The sequence below is a fragment of the Pongo abelii genome, chromosome 13, assembly GCF_028885655.2.
Source record: "Pongo abelii isolate AG06213 chromosome 13, NHGRI_mPonAbe1-v2.0_pri, whole genome shotgun sequence".
In the NCBI taxonomy this organism is placed as follows: domain Eukaryota; kingdom Metazoa; phylum Chordata; class Mammalia; order Primates; family Hominidae; genus Pongo; species Pongo abelii.
The window spans coordinates 119684887-119692162 of record NC_071998.2 but is presented as its reverse complement, the minus strand read 5'-3'; positions in this window follow the sequence as shown (position 1 = coordinate 119692162).

Sequence of the window (7276 nt, the reverse complement as noted above, 5' to 3'; positions counted from 1 at the left end):
ACTCACACCTGCAATCCCAATGCTTTGGGAGGCCAAGGCAAGAGGACTGCTTCTGGCTGGGAGTTTGAGACCAGCCTGGGCAACACAGCAAGACCCTATGTCTGTAAATGTTTCTTAAAAAATCAGCCAGGCATGGTGGAGTGTGCCTGTCCCAGCTACTCAGGAGGCTAAGAGGGGAGGATCACCTGAGCCTGGAGGTCAAGGCTGCAGTGAGCCGTGATCATGCTATTGCACTCAGCCTGGGTGACAGAGTGAGACTCCGGAGTGCAATGGCATGATCACAGCTGACTGTAATCTTGAGCTGCTGGATTCAAGGGAACCTCCTGCCTCAGCCTCTAGAGTAACTGAGACCACAGGCACTGATAAAGTCCTTCCTTCCTTCTAGTCCGCGATGCCTGGCTAATTTTTTAAATTTTTTTGTAGAGACAGGATTTCATCATGTTGCCCAGGCTACTCTCAAACTCCTGGGCTCAAGCAATCTGCCTGTCTTGGCCTCCCAAAGTGCTGGGATTACAGGTGTGAGGCACCACACTGGGCCAAAAAAAAATTGTTTTGTTTTTGAGACAGATTCTTGCTCTGTCACCTAGGCTGGAGTGCAGTGGCATGATCTCGGCTCACTGCAACCTCCGCCTCCCAGGTTCAAGAGAGTCTTCTGCCTCAACTTCCTGAGTATCTGGGACTATAGGCGTGCGCCATCATCCTGGCTAATTTTTGTACTTTTAGTAGAGATAGGGTTTCACCATATTGGCCAGGCTGGTCTTGAACTCCTGACCTGGTGATCTGCCCGCCTCGGCCTCCCAAAGCGCTGAGATTACAGGCGTGAGCCACTGCACCTGGCCTGGCCAAAGAATTTTTAATTAAAAAAAATTTTTTTTGTAAAGATCTAGGAGTACAACTACCAGCTTTATATGCAGGCCCTAGCCAGGCACAGTGACTCACGCCTGTAATCCCAGCACTTTGGGAGGCCAAGGTGGATGGATTGCTTGAGGCCAGGAGTTCAGAACCAGCCTCGCAACATGATGAAACCCCATCTCTACCAAAAGCCAGGCATGGTGGCACACACCTGTAGTCCCAGCTACTCGGGAGGCTGAGGCACGAGCTGGGAGGCAGAAGTTACACTACTGCACTCCAGCCCTGGGTGACAGTGAGACTGTCTGAAATAAAAATTAAAATTAAAAATTAATATATCTAGGTCCTACTACTTTCTAGCTGTGTCTTTGGGCAAGTCCCTTAACAGTTTTGCACCTCAGTTTCCTCATCTGTAAAATGGGGATAATAACATCCCAACCCCATAGGGTTGTAGTGAGGAGTGAGTAAGTTCTTGGCACAGTGACTCTTTCCTAAAACAGGTTCTCTCAGCCAGGCGCAGTGGCTCACGCCTGTAATCCCAGCACTTTGGGAGGCCGAGGCAGGTGGATCACTTGAGATCAGGAGTTCGAGACCAGCCTGGCCAACATGGTGAAACCTGTCTCTACTAAAAATACAAAAATTAGCTGGGCGTGGTGGTGCACACCTGTAATCCCAGCTACTTGGGAGGCTGAAGCAGGAGAACTGCTTGAACCCGGGAGGCTGGAGTGCAGTGGCGCAACAAGAGAGCTAGACTCCGTCTCAAAACAAACAAACAAAACAAAACAGGTTCTGTGTTCCCCATCTCAGGAATACCACTACCACCCACCAAAACACCCAAGTAAACACCCAAATTAGCCTAATTTTCCCTCTCTCATATCCAAACAGTCACCAAATTTGGATGAGTCTCCCTTCTTTTTTTTTTTTTTTTTTTGAGACGGAGTCTCACTCTGTCGCCCAGGCTGGAGTGCAGTGGTGTGATCTCAGCTCACTGCAAGCTCTGTCTCCCGGGTTCACGCCATTCTCCTGCCTCAGCCTCCCGAGTAACTGGGATTACAGGCGCCCGCCACCACGCCCGGCTAATTTTTTGTATTTTTAGTAGAGATGGGGTTTCACCATGTTAGCCGGGATGGTCTCAATCTCCTGACCTCGTGATCTGCCTGCCTCAGCCTCCCAAAGTGCTGGGATTACAGGCGTGAGCCACCATGCCCAGCCAAGTCTCCCTTCTAATCTGGCATGCCTCCCCAGTCCTCCAGCTCATCACCTCACCTGCACCTGCTTCCTCTCTGGCCTGCCTGCCTCCCATCTCCTCTGGCCTTGGCTTCATTGTACAAATCAACTCCACGGACAGCTTTGAGCCCCTTCAATGTGCCAGGCCCTGTTCCTATAAAACAAGGACAAATGAGACACTGCCCTGGTCCTCGGAAAGCGGAGGACTCACGTGGTACACAGAAAGGCCTCATCCTCACCGTGCCATGTGACCCACCCCTCTGTGGAACTCAGTTTCCCTATTCTGTGAAGAGGTTTGGGACCAAATGATCTTCTAAGGTCTTCTATGCAAACATATTCTAAGATTCTTCTACTGTACTCTAAGCTCCTTCTGGGCAGAAACTTTTCCTGATTCATCTTTGATTATACCAGGTAGTGCGGAACTTTGTACTCTATAGGGGTTTGCCAAGAGCTTGCTGAATGAGTAAATGAATGAGTGATATCAGTCCCCTGCTCAAAGTCACTTAATGGCTTCCCTTTGCCAACAAGCTAACGGCCTATACCTAGAAGGCATACAGAGCCCTTTACAGCCTCTGATTCCAACCCACCTCAGTGTCCCCTGACCTGGAAACTGCCTCCCAGAGCTGGAATGGAGCACTTGGGAGCATTTGAAGAGCTTCATCCACCTGACAAACATTCACTGAGAACCTATTACACACCAGGGCCAGTGTTGCTGCTGGGAACACAATGATGAACAAAACCTGTCAGTTGGCCGGGTGCGGTGGCTCACGCCTGTAATCCCAGCACTTTGGGAGGCTGAGGCGGGTGGATCACGAGGTCAGGAGATCGAGACCATCCTGGCTAACACGGTGAAACCCCGTCTCCACTAAAAATACAAAAAAAATTAGCCAGGTGTGGTGGTGGGCACCTGTAGTCCCAGCTACTTGGGAGGCTGAGGCAGGAGAATGGCGTGAACCCGGGAGGCGGAGGTTGCAGTGAGCCGAGGTCGCGCCACTGCTCTCCAGCCTGGGCGACAGAGCGAGACTCCGTCTCAAAAACAAAACAAAACAAAACAAAAAAACAACAACAAAACAAAACACCACCACCAAAAAAAAACCTGTTGGTAGGCCAGTTGTGGTGGCTCACGCCTGTAATCCCAGCACTTTGGGAGGCAGAGGCGGGTGGATTACTTGAGGTCAGGAGTTTGAGACCAGCCTAGACATGGCGAAACCCCATCCCTACTAAAAATACAAAATTAGCCAGGTGTGGTGGAGCATACCTGTAATCCCAGCTACTTGGGAGGCTGGGGCAGGAGAATCGCTTGAACCCAGGAAGGGGAGGTTGCAGTGAGCCGAGATTTCGCCACTGCACTCCAGCCTGGGTGACAGAGCCAGGCTCCATCTCAAAACAAAACAAACCCCAAAACCTGTGGGTCTTCTTGCCCTCCTGGGGCTGATGTTCAAGGAGACCACATAGAGGGAACCACAGGAGACAGAGCAATCCATGCTATGGAGGGAGAACACGGGGCCTGTGGGAACCAGAGGAGGTCCCCAACTTAGTCCTGGGGTCCGAGAACGCTTCCCACAGGAAGTCACATGGAAGCCCAAGTCTAAAGGAGGTGTTGGGAGTCTATGCACAGGGCCAGAGACACTCCCTCCCTACTGGAATCTCCCAGGTAGGTGGTCCTCCAGCTTCTCCTGGCACAGCCCAGAGATTGGTGAGCTCTTTGGGTAAACCAGCCCACTCTGTGGATGCCCAGCTATCACTGATAAAGTCCTTCCTTCTAACCCAAGCCTACCCCACTCCACCCTTTAGTTAGTAACAATATTGGCGTAACACCCATAATCTTTCAAAGAGTATTTATTGCACGCCCACTTTGCACCTGCCAGGTGCATTACATGCACCCCCTAAGTGACTCCTCACAGGGACTCTTCGTGATCCCTTTTTCAGATGAGAGCACCGAGACTCCGAATGGGTGGCTTGCCTGAGCACACGTAAGGCCTCAGCCCCAGGCTTTTGTGCCCTCGGGATCCCTGCCCCTTATGCACTGACCTCACTGCCTCTCCTTGGACTAGCCTCACCCAAATGCTTTCCCTTTGGGTCCACACAGAACAGGGGCTTGGGCCCCATTCCCTGTTCCCTCCAGCAGGCCGGCCAGCCCGGGCGTAGGCCTCCGTCCTCTCTGAAGCTCGCAGGGAGACAATGGCGGGGTCGGTTGGGGAGGCGAGGGCGCGGGTGCCCCCCTGCCTGCTGTCCTTTGTCTTCCCGCCTGCTCCCCTCGCGCGCCCCGGGAGGCTGGGAGGCGCCTCTCGCAGGCTTCCTCCTCCCATTCTTGTGCTAATTGGGTGTCAAGCTGAGATCAGTGAGAAAGAAATCCGCCCCGGCTCGGGTTAAACTGCCGCCAAACACGAGGGCTGAGCCCAGAATATCATTAGGCCGGGAGGAAGCAGGGCCCCCTCCTCAGGGGGAGGGGCCGGCTACGCATTTCAGGCCCCTTTGAAAGTCACTCGGTCACCCCCTCCTTTGCTGCCGCAGCCTCAATGGGCCCCTCGGAGGTATTTAACCTTCTTCCCAGGAACTGAAAGTGATACACCACGCAGTGGCCTGGACAGCCACTTGCCTGTCCCGAGGGCAGCTGGACCTCCAGGAGCGCACGAGGCTGGCCCCTTCCAGCCTCTCCTGGAGGAACAGTTTGCAGATGGGAACACTGAGGTTCAGGGAAGGGGACTTTCCTCCCAGCTCTGCCATTCACAAGCTCTGTGGTATTTGGGAGAGACTTTGCCTCTCTGAGCCTCAGATTCCTCATCTGTGAAATGGGGATAAAAATGTACCTGCTTTGGGCTGGGCGCGGTGGCTCACGCCTGTAATCCCAGCACTTTGGGAGGCCGAGGCGGGTGGATCACTTGAGGTCAGGAGTTCGAGGCCAGCCTGACCAACATGGTGAAACCCCATCTCTACTAAAAATACAAAATTAGCCCGGCATGGTGGCGGGTGCCTGTAATCCCAGCTACTTGGGAGTCTGAGGCAGGAGAATGGTTTGAACCCGGGAGGTGCAGATTGCAGTGAGCCGAGATTGGGCCACTGCACTCCAGCCTGGGCAACAAGAGCAAAACTCCATCTCAAAAAAAAAAAAAAAAAAAAAAAAAAAGTACCTGCTTTGAATAGGAGGATTTAATGACATCATGCACATAAAGCGCTTTGCACAGGGCCTGACACATAGAAGTGCACCGTACATTGTGGACATTGGTGGCAGCCTAAGGAAGTGGGTTTGACTTGATACTCGGACCTCCAAACGGAGCTTGCTCCTCTGGAGGCGTGCAAATAGAAGACCCCACGAAGGATTCTAACAACTCTAACCCCTCTCCCCAACCCTGCAGCCTCGCTGCCTGCCCTTATTTATTTGAGACAGAGTCTCGCTCTGTTGCCCAGGCTGGAGTGCAGTGACATGAGTGCTCAGCTCACTGCAACCTCCGCCTCCCAGGTTTCAAGCGATTCTCCTGCCTCAGCCTCCAGAGTAGCTGGGGTTACAGGTGCCCACCACCACACCAGGCTAATTTTTGTTTTTAATATAGAGATGGGGTTTCATCACGTTGGCCAGGCTGGTCCCGAACCCCTGACCTCAAGTGATCTGCCCGCCTGGGCCTCCCAAAGTGCTGGGATATAGGCGTGAGCCACTGCGCCTGGCCTGTCTGCCCTTTTTTAACCTGCCCTGGACTTCCAGCCCTCTACATGGGGTTGCTCCCTCCATCTGGAACAATCTTCCTTGAAAGCCCTCCCGGACCAAGATACGCCCAGCCTGGGTGCTGGATTAGGTACAGCTAAGCACACAGCCTTTGCTTCTTTACTCACCATCCCCCTCTCTGGAGATGGTGGCTCCCTGAGGGCAGATCTGGGATCCAGGTCTCTATCTTGCTCATCTGGCAGTTCCCTGCCCTCTCTGCACAGGGTAGGCCTTTAGAATTTGCTCCATAGGGCCGGGTGCGGTGGCTCACACCTGTAATCCCAGCACTTTGGGAGGCCGAGGCGGGCAGATCACCTGAGGTCGGGAGTTGGAGACCAGCCTGACCATGGAGACACCCCGTCTCTAATAAAAATACAAAATTAGCCAAGCGTGGTGGTGCATGCCTGTAATCCCAGCTACTCGGGAGGCTGAGGCAGGAGAATCGCTTCAAATCGGGAGGCGGAGGTTGCAGTGAGCCGAGATTATGCCACTGCACTCCAGCCTGGGCAACAAGAACGAAACTCCGTCTCAAAAAAAAAAAAAAAAAGAATTTGCTCCATAGATGAACCTACAGGGTGCTCAGTAAACTGTGGGGCACTATATAAATGTGAGGAAATGCCTGAGAAATAGTAGCTATTTTTGTCAGTTAACTTCACAAGCATGTATCAAGCATCTGCTGCATGCATGGAGACGACTCACATGGCCATGGCTGAGGTATGATCAGATGCAGACCTGAGAGGTGAAGGGGTCACAGGCTCACCAGTCCCTGTCCATCATGGAGGGGCTGCGGTGGGGTCCAGTGCAGAAGTGGGAAACTTAGCCTAGTCTAAGTGGGGTTTTAACATCTAAATATATCTCCTTTTTCTCTTTTAACTACCACGCATTGAGTGGACACCAGCACCAGGCCCAGTGCTGAGATTTTCATGCATGATCTCATTGAATTTTCACAACTATCCCAAGATAGGGATTCCTTGACCTTCATTTACAGGAGAGGAAACTGAGGCTTAGCCTGGCAAGTGGTAGAGCTGGGATTTGGATGCAGGCCTGTCTGACTCCAGAGCCAGAGCTCTTCACCACCACTGCATATTGCCTTCGGGTGACTGTTCAACCTGGAGGAAGGAATGCCCCGCTCTGACAGCTCCTTCTTCCCATTGTGGAGAACTCACTATTGAGGGTTAAAGACACAAAGCCACACTGCCAACCAAATCCAGGTCCTTGGAAACCCGACCAAAGGCCCTCAGAGGCCTGTCACAGGGTCCTCTAAGTTGGGAACTTGCTCGCGGCTGAGGTGGGAATCAGCCTCTCCATGCTTCGCTCGGCTAAGGGCCAGGAGTGGATTCTCCAAGCTCCACACGCCCTCTGCTGATCACACTCAGGTACGGCAGCTATACCTGCCACATGACTCCACTCAGCACCGCTCTGCAAGGACCCCTACTCCAGTTCTGCCTCTGCATCCCACATTCTCTCAAGACAGGCACTGGATTCCTCTGTCTTTCCAAG